Genomic DNA, 17,474 nt, shown 5'->3' with positions numbered 1-17,474 from the left:
CCCAATGTACTGATCCCTTATAGTGATCTCTTGTAATGGTCCCTTGTACTGATCCCTTGTATTGATCCCATGTATTGCTCCCTTGTATTGATCTCTTGCATTGATCCCTTGTATTGATCACTTGTATTGTTCCCTTGTACTGATCCCTTATATTGATCACTTCTATTTATTCCTTGTATTGATCCCTTGCAATGATCCATTGTATTGATCCCTGTATTAATCAATTGTATTGATCCCTTGCAATGGTCCCTTGAATTGTTCTCTTGTATTGACCCCTTGCATCGATCCCTTGTATTTATCTCTTGTATTGATCCCTTGTATTGATCAATTGTATTGATCCCTTGCAATGATCCCTTGTATTGATCCCTTGTATTGATGACTATATTTGATCACCTTGTATTGATTCCTTTTACTGAGCCTTTGTATTGATCCCTTGTACTGAACCCTTGTATGAATCCCTTGTATTGATCCCTTGTATTGATCGCTTGTATCAATCCCCTGCAATGTTTCCTTGCATTCATGCCTTCTTATTGATCGCTTGCATTGGTCCCTTGTACTGATCCCTTGTATTGATCACTTGTACTTATCCCTTGCACTGATCACTTTCAATGATCCCTTCTATTGATCCCTTGTATTGATGCCAATATTGATCACCATGTATTGATCCCTTGCAATGATCCCTTGTTTAATCCTTTGTCTTGATTCCTTGTATTGATGCCCAGTATTGATCACTTGTACTGATTGTCATGAATCGTTTCATGACTCATGAAGTAACACTGGGATGCCAGCTGGTGGTGCCGTCAAAGGAGTATAAACAGTCAGGTGTGGGCCCAGCTTGCTCAGGATGTTTCTGTAACCAGGAACTAGTGATGTAACGAGAAATCTCATTGTTTTGAAACAGCTGATTAAAGCCTTGTTTATACTCAAACTAAGCGCTCAGCTCTCTTTTTACATCAATTTAATCAACTGTTTCTGCTCCACGCTCTGAGTGGTCTTGGGAACAGATGTCTATGACTCAAACCACAGAAGGGAATGGACGAAGTAATCGATCCATCTGTAATGATATCAGCAAATAGTGATGATATTTGTCTGTGTTTGATTACTTATGCCTTACAGCATATTTGTCTGTGTTTTTGATTACTTGTGCCTGACCAGCAGAGGTCATGTGAGAGACAAGCAGTCCAGAGGAGTTTTACTTTCAGTTTCATTCTAGCTGCATCACAGCATAGTGTGTTCTGTAAAAAGCTGTAGAAAGTCTTGAACAAGACTTTAGATTAAACAACATTCTCTTTCAGAAATGAGTCTTTATTGAACCCAAAAAGAAATCAAAACAGATGTCAGAAGTGGCTGAAAGAGAAAAAATCTGAAGTTAGCAACTTGATGGGACAGTGAAAGCAGTTGTGGCAAGTAAGCGAAATCAGCTCTCCACATATTAGCAAGCCAGAAGAGAACATCGTTGCTTACCATTAGAGAATAGCTAACGAAGTGAAAAAATGGAAGGTTTACACCCACCGGCGACGCTTCAATTGACTGGTAATGTGGCTGAAAATTGGAGGAGATTCAAACAACGTGTAGGGTTGTATTTATCAGCAATCGGAGCTGACGATAAAAGTAATAAACAGAAATCGTCCGTGTTTTTACATGTAGTGGGTGATGCAGTGCTGGAGGTATATAATAATTTCACATTTGCCGTTGATGGAGACAAAATGAAGCTAGATAAAATAATGGAACAGTTTGAGGCCTACTGCATACCTAAACGCAACGTGACCTTTGAGAGGCACAAATTTTTCACATGTGCACAGAAAATCGGCGAGACTATTGATCAGTATGTGACTGAACTGAGAAACCGGAGCAAATCGTGTGAATTTGGGGGACTCACAGACTCGCTGATAAAAGACAGACTGGTGTGTGGTATTCCAGATAATGATCTAAGGGAAAGGCTGCTAAGAGAGCAAGATCTAGACCTGGGAAAAGCCATAGCACTGTGTAGGGTTACAGAGACTGTGAAGTCGCAGGCAAAGGAGCTGTTCAGTAACAGTAGCTGCAACGTGGATGCAGTGAGAAAGCACGGATACAAACCGTTTACCAAAGAGAGCGCCAATGTGAAAAAAGAGACGTGGCCAGCAAACGGAAATGAAAGGGACAATCGGAAGTCATGTAGCCGATGCGGTACACAGCATCCACCAAGAAAGTGTCCAGCATATGTTAAAACTTGCTATAGTTGCAACAAGAACAACCATTATGCCCATTGCTGCAAGAACCAAGTGCAACAAAGCAAGGTCCATGCAGTAGATGCAAGCGACATAGAGGAATTCTATGTAGATGTTGTGTCTGAAAACAAAAGAGAAGAAAGAGACTGTGGGAGACTCGGCGGCGAGGTATAAAAGCGGCAGCGAGGCCAGGAGAGACCTCAGAGCAGCGGCGGCAGGCAGCGAGAGGCGGGACCTGTGGGAGACTCGGCAGCGAGGTATAAAAGCGGCAGCGAGGCCAGGAGAGACCTCAGAGCAGCGGCGGCAGGCAGCGAGAGGCGGGACCTGTGGGAGACTCGGCGGCGAGGTATAAAAGCGGCAGCGAGGCCAGGAGAGGCCTCAGAGCAGCGGCGGCAGGCAGCGAGAGGCGGGACCTGTGGGAGACTCGGCGGCGAGGTATAAAAGCGGCAGCGAGGCCAGGAGAGGCATACCAAACTCCAGTCTGCGAACTCGGTAGTTGCAGGGAGGTAAAAAGTAATCGGGGTGTGACGTCACCAGGGAGCAGGTAAGTGATTGGTTGGTGAGTATTTCTCTCTTTTCATTACAAGCTTGAATTCTGTGGTGTTAAATTTCTAGGGGCTCTGTTGTGGTGAGGACAGTTGGTAAATAAAGCGCCCTAGAGTATACCTGTAACTGGGGTATTGAATAAATTTTTAGATTAATTAAAGGAGTAAGTCATGGCAGGAGAGCTCAGACCCGTGTTCTGCTCCTCCTGCTCTATGTGGGAAATCAGGGACGCTGCCAGTGTCCCTGGCGACCATGTGTGCGGGAAATGCATCCAGCTGCAGCTACTTGTAGACCGCATTGTGGCGCTCGAGCTGCGGGTGGATGAATTTTGGAGCATACGCGATGCTGAGAGGCTTGTGGATAGCACGTTTAGCGAGTTGTTCACGCCTCAGGGTAGGGCAGCACAGGGGGTGACCATCAGGCGGAGCAACAAAGGCAGGCAGGTAGTGCAGGGAACCCCTGCGGACATCCCCCTTTCAAACAAGTATACCGCTTTGGATACTGTTGAGGGGGATGACTCACCAGGGGAAGGCAGCAGCAGCCAACTTCCTGGCACTGGCGGTGCTCCTGCTGCCCAGGAAGGGGGGAAAAAGAGTGGGAGAGCAATAGTGGTAGGGGATTCTATAGTAAGGGGAACAGATAGGCGTTTCTGTGGCCGTAGACGTGAATCCAGGATGGTTTGTTGCCTCCCTGGTGCCAGGGTCAAGGATGTCACTGAGCGGCTGCAGGGCATTCTGGAGGGGGAGGGTGAACAGCCAGTGGTCGTGGTCCACATTGGTACCAACGACATAGGTAAAAAGAGGGATGAGGTCCTGCAGCAAGAATTTAGGGAGCTAGGTGAAGGATTAAAGAGCAGGACCTCAAGGGTTGTAATCTCTGGATTACTCCCGGTGCCACGTGCTAGTAAGTATAGAAATAGGAAGATAGAACAGATGAATGCGTGGCTAAAGGGATGGTGCAGGGGGGAGGGCTTTAGTTTCCTGGATCACTGGGTCTGCTTCTGGGAAAGGTGGGACTTGTACAAGTCGGACGGTTTACACCTGAACCAGAGGGGAACCAATATCCTTGCGGGGAGGTTTGCTAGCACTGCTGGGGGGGGTTTAAACTAACTTGGCAGGGGGATGGGGTACAGAGTGGAGCTATAGTAGGGGGTGATTTACAGCCAAATACAGAGGGAAAAACAAGTCAGCTGGGAAGGCAAAGCAAATATGTGAAGGCAAAAGAGAATATGGCAGGGCTGGAAGGCATTTATTTTAATGCAAGGAGTCTTGCAAATAAGGTGGATGAACTGAAGTTGTTGTTGAACACATGGGAGTACGATATTGTTGCTATCACGGAGACATGGTTGAGGGAGGGTCAGGACTGGCAGCTCAATATTCCGGGGTATAGAATCTTCAGGCGAGACAGAGGGGGGTGTAAAAGGGGAGGGGGTGTTGCAATATTAATTAAGGAGTCAATTACTGCTGTCAGGAGGGATGATATATTAGCGGGTTCCTCTAATGAGGCCATATGGGTAGAACTTAAAAACAAAAAGGGGGCAAGCAATTTGCTGGGAGTGTACTATAGGCCCCCAAACAGTCAGGGGGAGATAGAGGAACAGATATGTAGGCAAATCTCAGAAAAGTGCGAAAATAATAGGGTAATAATAGTGGGGGATTTCAACTTCCCCAATATAAATTGGGATAGTCAGAGTGTGAAAGGCTTAGAGGGTGCAGAATTCTTAAAGTGCATCCAGGAGAGCTTTTTGAGCCAACATGTAGAAAGTCCTACAAGAGAGGGGGCGGTACTGGACCTAATTCTGGGGAATGTAGCCGGGCAAGTGGTGGAAGTGTCAGTAGGAGAGCACTTTGGTGACAGTGACCACAATTCGGTGAGATTTAAGGTGGTCATGGAAAAAGACAAAGACGGCCCGGAAATAAGGGTTCTAAATTGGGGGAAGGCCGATTTTAATATGATAAGGCAGGATCTGGCCAAATTGGACTGGGAGCAGCTACTTATAGGAAAATCCGCATCAAAACAGTGGGAGACTTTCAGAAGGGAAATAGAGAGAGTACAACGCCAACATGTTCCTGTAAAGGTCAAGGGTGGGACCAACAAGCAAAGGGAACCTTGGATGACAAGGGATATACAAAAATGCATTAGAAATAAAAGGGGGGCTTTTGGCAGTTACAAAAGACTAAAGACGGAAGAAGCCCTAGAGGAGTATAAAAAATGCAGGGGCATACTTAAAAAAGAAATTAGGAGGGCGAGGAGGGGCCATGAAATAACACTGGCGAGCAAAATAAAGGAAAATCCTAAGATGTTTTATAAGTATATTAAGGGCAAGAGGATAACCAGGGAAAGGGTAGGGCCCATTAGGGACCAAAGTGGCAATCTGTGTGTAGAGCCAGATGATGTAGGCGGGGTTTTAAATGAATTTTTTGCATCTGTGTTCACTATGGAGAAAGACGATGCAGACATAGAAATCGGGCAAGGGGGCTGTGACATACTTGAACATATTAGCATCGAGAGGGAGGAGGTGCTAGCGGTTTTAGCAGGCCAAAAAGTGGATAAATCCCCAGGCCCAGACGAGATGTATCCCAGGCTGCTGTGGGAGGCAAAGGAGGAGATTGCAGGGGCTCTGACACAAATTTTCAGAACCTCTCTGGCCACAGGGGATGTACCAGAGGACTGGAGAACAGCTAACGTAGTACCATTATTCAAGAAGGGTAGCAGGGATAAACCAGGGAATTACAGGCCAGTGAGCCTAACATCTGTGGTAGGGAAATTATTGGAAAAAATTCTGAGGGACAAAATTAGTCTCCACTTGGAGAGGCAAGGATTAATCGGGGATAGTCAGCATGGCTTTGTCAAGGGTAAATCATGTCTGACAAATCTGATTGAATTTTTCGAGGGGGTGACTAGGGGGGTGGATGAGGGAAATGCTGTGGATGTGGTTTACATGGACTTCAGTAAAGCTTTTGACAAAGTCCCGCATAGGAGACTGGTCAAGAAGGTAAGAGCCCATGGGATCCAGGGTGCCTTGGCGCGTTGGATCCTAAACTGGCTGAGTGGCAGGAGGCAGAGGGTGATGGTCGAAGGTTGCTTTTGTGACTGGAAGCCTGTGTCCAGTGGGGTACCTCAGGGATCGGTGCTGGGTCCCTTGTTGTTTGTGATCTACATAAATGATTTGGATGAGAATGTAAAAGGTATGATCAGTAAGTTCGCAGATGACACGAAAATTGGTGGGGTGGTAAATTGTGAGGAGGAAAGCCTCAGGCTACAGGACGATATAAACGGGTTGGTCAGATGGGCGGAAAAGTGGCAAATGGAATTTAACCCTGAAAAGTGCGAGGTGATGCATTTTGGACGGACAAATAAGGCAAGGGAATACACAATGAGTGGTAGGACCCTAGGAAGTACAGAGGGTCAGAGGGACCTTGGTGTACATGTACATAGATCCCTGAAGGCAGCGGAACAGGTAGATAAGGTGGTTAAAAAGGCATATGGGATACTTGCCTTCATTAGCCGAGGCATAGAATATAAGAGCAGGGAGGTTATGATGGAACTGTACAAAACGCTGGTGAGGCCACAGCTGGAGTACTGTGTGCAGTTCTGGTCGCCTCACTATAGGAAGGATGTGATTGCTTTGGAGAGGGTGCAGAGAAGATTCACCAGGATGTTACCTGGGATGGAGCGCCTCAGCTATGAAGAGAGGCTGGACAGGCTGGGGTTGTTTTCCTTGGAGCAAAGAAGGCTGAGGGGGGACCTGATTGAGGTGTACAAAATGATGAGGGGCATAGATAGGGTAGACAAAGAGGAACTTTTCCCCTTAGTAGGGGGGTCAATAACAAGGGGGCATAGATTCAGGGTAAGGGGCAGGAGATTTAGAGGGGATTTGAGGAGGAACTTTTTCACCCAGAGGGTGGTTGGAATGTGGAACTCAATGCCTGAAAGGGTGGTAGAGGCAGGAACCCTCACAACATTCAAGAAGCATTTGGATGAGCACTTGAAATGCCATTGCATACAAGGCTATGGACCAAATGCTGGAAAATGGGATTAGACTGGACAGGGATGGATGGGCGGCGCAGACACGATGGGCCGAAGGGCCTCTTTCTGTGCTGTAAAACTCTATGACTCTATGACTATGGATGTTGACACTAAAAGTGAACGACATACACATTCCATTTAAATTGGATACTGGAGCACAAGTTAATGTGATATCAGAGACCGATTTTAAGAGAATTAGACCCAGACCAAAGTTACATGGAATACAAGTGAAAGTGACCGGATACTCAGGTACTGATATACCAGTGAAAGGAAAATGCATTGTCAAAGTAACACACAAGGACAGAGAGCACACGCTAGCATTAATCGTGGTGCCAAAGGATGTGCAAGCCATACTAGGTTTAAAAGCCTGTGAGAGACTGAACCTGGTAAAGAGAGCCCTCGTTGTGGAAAGTGAAAGAGAGACAGTCTATGATGAACTGAATGTTGCGTACACACCGGGTAAGCTGATGTATACAGCAGACACGTTGTCCAGAGCTGTTGACCCAAGTGAGCCCGCAAACACCACAATGGATGAAAAAGTGAACGCCTACGTGGACATGATCACAAGTGCACTGCCAATAGCAGATGCAAAAATGGAGCTCATAAAGACTGAGACAAACAAAGATGAAACAATGAGACGACTGAGAAAAAGCATCTTGGATGGATGGCCCAACATGAAGCAAGACTGCTCACCTGATATAGCAGAGTACTGGAACTGCAGGGCGGAACTATCAGTGGTCGAAGACATCATCTACAAAGGAAGTAAAATAGTTATCCCAAAGAGTCTGAGAAGAGAGATGCTAAAAAAGATCCATGGAGGACATCTGGGAATCGAAAAGTGTAAGAAAAGAGCACGAGAGGTGATGTACTGGCCACGAATCAACCAAGATGTGACAAATGAGGTGTCAAACTGCACAATATGCCTGAAATATCGAGCAAGCAATCCGGTAGAACCACTAAAGCCACACCCAGCACCAGACAGACCTTACCAGAAGGTAGGCGCTGACCTATTCGTATGTCAAGGGAAGGACTACTTTGTCATCACAGACTATTACCCCCTGTATCCAGAGGTTTGTAGACTGTACACCACCACTGCAGAAGCTGTGATAAGAAGTATGAAAGCCATATTCTCCAGACATGGCGTGGCAAGCGAGGTCTTCACAGACAATGGACCCCAGTTTAACAATGCAAATTTCCGACACTTTGCCAAAGAGTGGGACTTTGTCCACACAATGTCAAGTCCTCACTATCCACAGTCCAATGGACTAGTGGAAAAATCGGTCCAGACAGTGAAAAGACTGATGTACAAGGCAAAAGACAGTGGAACTGACTTCTACCAAAGCATGCTTGTATACCGCACAACGCCGCTCGAGTGTGGTATGTCACCAGCCCAAATCCTGATGGGACGTCGGCTAAGGTCAAACCTACCCATCCCGGAGAACCTCCTGAAAACCAAAGAGGGGGAGAAAGTGAGGAAGTTCAAAGAGCAACAGAAAGAAAAGCAAAAGTACTACTATGACAGAGGAACACAAAACCTACCTGAACTCCACACTGGTGACCAAGTAAGGTTGAAAGACAAAACAAACACATGGACTCAGAAGGGAACTGTCCTGAGTGAAGTTCAACCAAGATCATACACCATTCAGACAGATGAGGGTGCTGTTCTGAGAAGAAATCGTCGAGATCTTCTCATGGGACCAGCCACAGCAGGTCAAGAGACTGATACTGGTGAACAACCTGATCACACAGCTGAGAACCAATCATCTGAGGCAACAACTCAGATTCAAGGACAATCAATCAGAAAATCCTCAAGACACGTGAAGCCTCCTGAGAGACTCATTGAGCAAATTTAAGGACTATTGTTAAAGAAGGAAGTAATGTTATCTTATTCTTTCTTCAAGTTCTAGTGTATTGACATATTTCATGTGAACACACAAAGCAAGGGTAAAAAACCTTGATCATGATAATGATAATGTAAGTTCATTAAATGTTGCTAGTTAAAAGTAAAATACTTTTGTTTTAAGAAAGGGAGATGTAATGATATCAGCAAATAGTGATGATATTTGTCTGTGTTTGATTACTTATGCCTTACAGCATATTTGTCTGTGTTTTTGATTACTTGTGCCTGACCAGCAGAGGTCATGTGAGAGACAAGCAGTCCAGAGGAGTTTTACTTTCAGTTTCATTCTAGCTGCATCACAGCATAGTGTGTTCTGTAAAAAGCTGTAGAAAGTCTTGAACAAGACTTTAGATTAAACAACATTCTCTTTCAGAAATGAGTCTTTATTGAACCCAAAAAGAAATCAAAACACCATCATGGATAAACTACTCAGACCCGCCCGTCTCGACCTGGACCCGAATTCACTTATAGTTGCTAAGGTATGGAAAGACTGGTATCGTACCTTTAGCAACTTCCTTGAGGAGTGTGGTGAGAATGTTCCTAATAAGTTACGAATGCTTGCCAACTATGTATCCCCTCATCTGTTTGACTATATTGAAGACTGTGTAGACTATGACGCCACTATCCAAATACTACAGCAACTATATGTTAAGTCCCCAAGCAACATTTTTGCTCGGCATCTACTAGCCACAACTCGACAACAACCCGGGGAATCACTTGACGAATTCCTTCAGAAACTTTGCAGGCTCAGCAAGGATTGTGATCTTAAAGCTGTCACAGCTGAGCAGTACCAGGAGGAGTTAATTCGTGATTCCTTTATTAATGGGATTGCATCTAGCTTCATACGTCAGCATCTGTTGGAGAATAAAACCCTCAAGTTACAGGCTACCGGTGACCAAGCATGCTCTCTGGACTTAGCAAAGAGGAATGCAGATACCTATCTTTCACCACATGCACGGGCTGCTGCTATCACTTTTAGTGACTCCTTCGACAGGCCTCGGGCGGAAGCCCTCACTGATGATGACTCCCACCTGGCTGATGACAACCCTGCCCTAGAAGCCTTCACTGATGATGACCCCGCCCTAGCGACATCTTGGCAATCTGGAAGGAAGTGTTTCTTCTGTGGAGGTGCATTCCACTATAGGAAATTTTGTCCTGCTTGTAACGCAGTCTGCAATCATTGCAGTAAGAAAGGTTACTCTTCTAAGGTATGCCAGTCAATTGCCTCTGTTAGTAAGAAAGGCAACTTTTCTAAGGTATACCGGTCGGGAGTCCCGATTAGTTTTGCAGCTGCTATCTATGAAACTGCTCCTCCCCCAAGAGCCACTACTAAGGTTACAGCTGTCAAGGGTAAAACTGCCCCTCCTCTCATCACAGCTGTTTTTCCCCAAAGTCTGTCCCATGCAGCCAAGAAGGTTTCAGTAAATGGACACATTTTGAGTGCACTAATTGACTCATGCAGCTCTGACAGCTTCATTAGTGAGCGGGCTGTCAGTAAGTTAAAACTGCGTATTTACCCCTCGGACAGGGAAATTGCAATGGCTCTGATGACACTGACCACCAACTCTTCCAGCTTTTATCTTGTCGACCTTATTCTCAATAGCCATACTTATTTCTCCACCTGGCTCAGGGTGCTCAAAAACCTATGCAGTGATGTGCTCCTGGGACAGGATTTCCAGAAACAACATAAAAGACCCACTTTCGAGTTTGGGGGGTCAAAACCGGAGCTTACTATTTCCAAAGTACCGTTTTGTGCGCTTTTGGCTGCTTCCCTCAATGAGCCCTCCTTGTTTTCCAATCTTTCCCCCTGATGTATGCCCATTGTCACTAAATCACGACGTTTGAGCCAAGATGATCGATCCTTTATCGAGGCAGAAATCTCTTGCCTTCTAGCTGACGGCATCATTGAGCCTTTATCTTCCTGGCGGGCTCAAGTCGTCGTTGTTAAAAATTCTCTGAAGCAACTCAAGAAACGTCTTTGCATCGAATACTCGCAAACTATTAACCAGTATACTGACCTGGATGCCTACCCACTACCACACATCGATGACATAGTCAATAATCTTGCCAACTACAAGGTATTTTCAACTTTTGATTTAAAGAGCGCATATCATCAAGTACTGTTAAAGGACTCTGACAAAATGTATATGGACTTTGAGGCCAATGGTCGGCTTTATCAGTTTTGTCCCCTTCCATTTGGGGTCACCAATGGGGTGGCCGTCTTTCAACGAGCAATGGATAGCCTAATCAAACAAGAGAACTTAACGGACACTTTTCCATATCTGGATAATATCACCATTGCTGGTCATAACCAGAAGGAGCATGATGCCAACCTACAGAAATTTTTTGACGTTCACCGTCGTCGCAACTTAAACTTAAATGAGTCCAAATCTGTGAAATCAGTACCATCAGTCAACAACCTTGGCTACTGGGTGGGCAACGGTGTCATCAAACCAGATCCGGAGTGACTTCATCTGCTTCAGGAGCCCCCTCCCCCTATGAATCTCGGCTCCCTTCATTGGGCACTTGGCCTGTTCGCCTATTATGTGAAGTGGATACCCCACTTCTCCGACAAGGTCCAGCCCCTGCTTCACGTGAAGTAATTTCTGTTGGAGGCAATGGCTATTTCAGCTTTCAACCTCCTCAAGCGACAACTGGAAAATGCCACCCTTTGTTCCATCGATGAAAATCTTCCTTTCGTAGACGAGTGCGATGCATCAGAGGTGGCGATCTCGGCTACCTTGAATCAAGGTGGTCGACCCGTTGCATTTCTGTCCAAAACTTTGCAGGGTAGCAAGCTCCATTATCCTCTTGTCAAGAAGGAGGCTACGGCAATCATCGGAGCAGTACGTAAATGGAATCATTTTCTCGCTCGTCGCCATTTCACACTTATAACCGATCAGCGCTCTGTGGTCTTTATGCTGGATAACCGGAAACGCACAAACATCAAGAATAACAAAATACAACTCTGGAGGATGGAATTGGCCGCCTTTGGCTACACCATACATTATCGACCCGGCAAAGAGAATGTGGCCCTGGATACCCTCATGCGTGCATTCTGCTCTTCTATGTCAACTTTGACTCTTGCGGATCTTCATGCTGACTTATGCCATCCTGGCGTTACCCGTATGTTGCACTTTGTGCGATCTAAAAATCTCCCATTTTCTACGGAAGATGTGAAAAGAGCTTGCTCCGCCTGTAGAATTTGTGCGGAATAAAAACCACAATTCTTCCGCCCATCGGATGGCTCGCTCATACACGCTATGCAGTCTATGCAGCGACTCAGCATTGACTTTAAAGGGCCATTGCCTTCCTCAACACGAAACACCTACTTACCTACTATGGTGGATGAGTATTCATGCTTTCCCTTTGCTTTCCCCTGTCCCAATATGCTAACTTCCACAGTGATCAAATGCCTTGATCAAGTCTTTTCCCTTTGCGGTACGGACAATTTCATCCACTCTGATTGGGGTCCCTCCTTCATGTCAAGCGAACTCAGAAGTTATCTTTCCCAACAGGGAATCGCCACAAGTAAAACTACACCATATCATTCCATCGGTAACGGACAGGTTGAGAGATACAACGCTATCATTTGGAATGCTGTTCATCTTGCACTGAGGTCACGCAACCTACCAGACCAGCAGTGGGAAACTATGCACCGTGACGCGTTGCATTCCATCAGGTCTCTTCTTTCAACATCCACCAAGGTCACTCCTCATGAGCGATTCTTCAGGTTCCAGCGTCGCTCCACTCATGGGATGACCCTACCGTCATGGTTGGCAGCTCCCGGCCCCGTGCTCCTCCGAAGATTCATCCAATCTTCCAAAAACGATCCCCACATTGGTGAAGTGGAACTAACGGACATTAATCCCACATACATGCATGTGCCGTACCCTGATGGCCGGGAGTCCACCGTTTCACTCTGAGATCTGGCTTCCTGTCCAACCAGTCCCACGGACCCAACTGGTAGAGGAACCCATGGTAATGATGCCGACGCTCTGCGCTCCTTTGAGGATGACGCCTTACCTGGAACATCAAGGGATCTGCCGGCTACACCACCGGATCAACTCAGGGAGTCGAGCGCTTCACATGGGATGGCCACCCGAAGCCAGGATGCCGGTCAATCCCTGGCTACCAACCAAGATGACGCCAGCTCTGTGCCTGTGGGGACCCACACCCAGGGTCACGATCTCCCCATTCTTCCGCAGGTCGATCAAGGTGACACGGGCCCCGTCGATCTACCAGTACGGACCAAGTGACCCAGGGACCAAGACACGGTCCGAGGAGATGTGCCTTCCATCCACAAGCGAAAATCTAAAAGACTGCGCCTATTCGTGGTCCGTCTAATCCAATAGAAGGAAGTCGTCGGAAATCCAAAACTTTCAGGCGGGAAGAATGTCATGAATCTTATCATGACTCATGAAGTAACACTGGGCGGCCAGCTGGTGGCGCCGTCCAAGGAGTATAAATACTCGGGCGTGGGCCCAGCTTGCTCAGGATGTTTCTGTAACCAGGAACGAGTGATGTAACTTTAATCTCATGGTTTTGAAACAGTTGATTAAAGCCTTGTTTGATCCCTTGAATTGATTCCTTGTATTGATGCCCAGTATTGATCACATGGTATTGATTCCTTGCACTGAGCCCTTGTATTGACCCCTTTTACTGAGCCCTTGTATTGAACGATTGTATTGATCCCTTGCATTGATCCCTTGTATTGATCCCTTGTACTGATCCCTTGTATTGATCCCTTGTATTGATTCCTTGCAATGATCCCTTGTATTGATCCATTGTATTGATCCCTTGTATTGATGCCTAGTATTGATCACCTTGTATTAATTCCTTTTACTGAGCCCTTGTATTGATCCATTGTACTGATCGCTTGCATTGATCCCTTGTATTGATCCCTAGCATTGATCCTTTAATTGATCTCCTTGTACTGATTCCTTGTATTGATCCCTTGTATTGATCCCTAGTATTGATCACTTTGTATTGATCCCATGTATTGATCCCTTGCATTGCTCCCTTGTATTGATCCCTTGTATTGATCCCTATATTGACCCCTTGCAGTGATCCCTTGCAATGATCCCTTGTACTGATCCCTTGTACTGATCCCTTGTTTCGAGCACTTGTACTGATCTCTGATGTAATAAAACTCACTACGCACTTGGTTTGAGCATAAAGCAAGCCTTTAATCAACTTGTTTCAGAACATGGAGGTCTAGTTGTACTTCACTAGTTCCTTGTCTTACAAAATGTTCCTGTCAAGCTGGGGCCGACGACCGAGTATTTATACTCCTTGGACGGTGCCACCAACTGGCCATCCAGCGTTATTTCATGAGTAGTTTCTTGATGAATGATGAGATTTTTAACATTCTTCCTGCCTAAAAGATTTGGAAGTCCGACGACTTCCTCTTAGCGGATCAGGCGGAGCACAAATAGCTGCAGTCTTTTAGAATTTTGTTTTTGGCTAGAAGGCACATCTGCCCGGACTGTGTCTTGGTCCCTGGGCCGCTTGATCCATACCGCTGGATCAACAGGGCCCGTATTGCTCTGATCGACCCGAGGGAGGCTGGGGAGATCGTGACTCCGGGTGTGGGTCCCCACAGGCGCAGAACTGGCTTCATCCTGTTGCATAGTGGCATAGTGGTTAGCACTGTTGCCTCACAGCGCCAGGGACCCGGGTTCGAATCTGGCCTCGGGCGACTGTCTGTGTGGAGTTTGCACATTCTCCCCGTGTTTGCGTGGGTTTCCTCCGGGTGCTCCGGTTTCCTCCCACAGTCCAAAGATGTGCAGGTTAGGTTGATTGGCTATGATAAATTGACCCTTAGTGTTAGGGGGATTAAATACGTGGGGTTACAGGATAGGGTGGGATATGTGTTGGTGTAGGGGTTACGGGGATCGGGTGGGATATGTGTCGGTGCAGGCTCGATGGGCCGAAATGGCCTCTATCTGCACTGTGGGGTTTCTGTGATTCTGTGATTCTGTGATAGCTGGGGATTGACCGGCGTCCTGGCCTCGGGTGGCCATCCCACGGGGAGCGCTTGGCTCCCTGAGTGGATCTGGTGGGGCAGCTGGCAGATCTCTCGATACCCCAGATAGGGCGTCATCTTCGGGGGAGCGCAGAGTGTCGGCATCATCCCCGTGGGTCCCTCTATCGGTTGAGTCTGAGGAACCGGCTGGACAGGGAGCCAGGTCCTGGAGCGAAACGGTGGATTCCCGGCAATCAGGGTACCACACGTGCGTGTATGTGGGGTTGACGTCCGTGAGTTCCAGCTCGTCGATGAGAGGATCGGTTTTAGATGATTGGACGAATCTTCGGAGTAGCATGAGGCCGGGAGCTGCCAACCATGATGGTAGAGATGTCCCATGGGTGGAGCGATGCTGGAAGCTGAAGAATCGCTCGTGAGGTGTGACATTGGTAGTCATAGAAAGGAGAGACCTGATGGAATGCAACACGTCAGGGAGCATAGCTTCCCACTGCTGGTCTGGTAGGTTGCGTGACCTCAGCGCAAGACGATAGTGTTGTATCTCTCAACCTGTACGTTACCGATGGGATGGTACGGTGTCGTTTTACTTCTGGCGATTCCCCGTTGGGAGAGATAACTTTTGAGTTCGCTTGACATGAAGGAGGGACCCCGATCAGAGTGGATGAAATTGGCCGTACCACAAAGGGAAAAGACTTGATCAAGGAATTTGATCACTGTGGAAGTAAGCATATTGGGACAGGGGAAAGCAAAGGGAAAGCGTGAATATTCGTCCACCATAGTCAGTAAGTAGGTGTTTCGCGTTGAGGAGCGCAATGGCCCTTTAAAGTCAATGCTGAGTCGCTGCATAGGCTGCATCGCATGTATGAGTGAGCCATCCGATGGACGGAAGAATTGCGGTTTTAATACCGCACAAATTCTACAGGAGGAACATGTTCTTTTCACATCTTCCGTAGAAAATGGGAGATTTTTAGATCACACAAAGTGCAACATACGGGTAACGCCAGGATGGCATAAGTCAGTATGAAGATCCGCCAGAGTTGAAGTTGACATAGAAGAGCAGAATGCCTGCGTGAGGGTATCCGGGGCCACATTCTCTTTGCTGGGTCGATAATGCATGGTGTATCCAAAGGCGGCCAATTCCATCCTCCAGAGTTGTATTTTGTTATTCTTGATGTTAGTGCGTTTCCGGTTATCCAGCATAAAGGCCCGGAGCACTGATCGGTTATAAGTGTGAAATGGCGACGAGCGAGAAAATGACTCCATTTACGTACTGCTTCAATGATGGCTGTAGCCTCCTTCTCGACAGGAGGATAATGGAGCTCGCTACCCTGCAAATTTTTGGACAGAAATGCAACGGGTCGACCACCTTGATTCAAGGTAGCAGAGATCGCCACATCTGATGCATCGCACTCGACTACGAAAGGAAGACTTTCATCAATGGAATGAAGCGTGGCTTTTTCCAGTTGTTGCTTGAGGAGGTTGAAAGCTGAAATAGCCGTTGCCTCTAATGGAAATGACTTTGCATGAAGCAGGGGCTGGATTTTATCGGTGAAGTGGGGTTTCCATTTCGCATAATAGGCGAACATGCCGAGTGCCCGACGAACGGAGCCGTGATTCGTAGGGGGAGGGAGCACCTGAAGCGCACGAAGTCGCTCCGGATCCGGTTTGATGACACCATTGCCCACCCAGTAGCCAAGGATGTCGACTGATGGTACTGATTTAACAATTGGACTCATTTAAGGTTAAGTTGCGACGACGGAGAACATCAAAATATTTCTGGAGGTTGGCATCATGCTCCTTCTGGTCATGGCCAGCAATGGTGATATTATCCAGATATGGAAAAGTGTGCATTAAGTTCTCCTGTTTGACTAGGCTATCCATTGCCCGTTGAAAGATGGCCACCCCATTGTTGACCCCAAATGGAAGGCGACAAAACTGGTAAAGCCAACCATTGGCCTCAAAGGCCGTATACTTCTTGTCCTTTAACGGCACTTGATGATGCGCTCTTTAAATCAAAAGTTGAAAATACCTTGTAGTTGGCAAGGTTATTGACCAAGTCATCGATGCGTGGTAGTGGGTAGGCATTCAGGTCGGTATACTGGTTAATAGTTTGTGAGTAATCGATGCAAAGGTGTTTCTTGTGTTGCTTCAGAGGATTTTTAACAACGACGACTTGAGCCCGCCAGGAAGATGAACATGGCTCAATGATACCGTCAGCTAGAAGGCGAGAGATTTCTGTCTCGATAAAGGATCGATCATCTTGGCTGAAACGGCGTGATTTAGTGACTATGGGCTTACATCGGGGGGGAAAGATTGGCAAACAAGGAGGGCTCGTCGAGCGAAGCCGCCGAAAGTGCACAAAATGGTACTCTGGAAATAGTAAGCTCCGGCTTTGACTCTCCAAACTCGAAAGTGAGTCTTTTATGTTGTTTCTGGAAATCCTGTCCCAGGAGCACATCACTGCATAGGTTCTTGAGCACCCCGAGCCGGGTGGAGAAATAAGTGCGGTCATTGAGAATAAGGTCGACAAGACAAAAGCCAGAAGAATTGGTGGTCAGTGTCATCAGAACCATTGCAATTTCCCTGTCTGAGGGGTAAATACGCAGTTTTAACTTACTGACAGCCCGCTCACTAATGAAGCTGTCAGAGCTGCATGAGTCGATTAGTGCACTCAAAATGTGTCCATTTACCGAAATCTTTGTGGCTGCATGGGACAGACTTTGGGGAAAAATAACTGTGATGTGAGAAGGGGCAGTTTTACCCTTGACAGCTGTAACCTTAGTAGTGGTTCTTGGGGGAACAG

The sequence above is a fragment of the Somniosus microcephalus genome, chromosome 7 (genome assembly GCF_052327205.1).
Source record: "Somniosus microcephalus isolate GS21.2 chromosome 7, FLI_Smic_1.0, whole genome shotgun sequence".
Lineage (NCBI taxonomy): Eukaryota > Metazoa > Chordata > Chondrichthyes > Squaliformes > Somniosidae > Somniosus > Somniosus microcephalus.
This window is presented reverse-complemented; position numbering follows the sequence as displayed.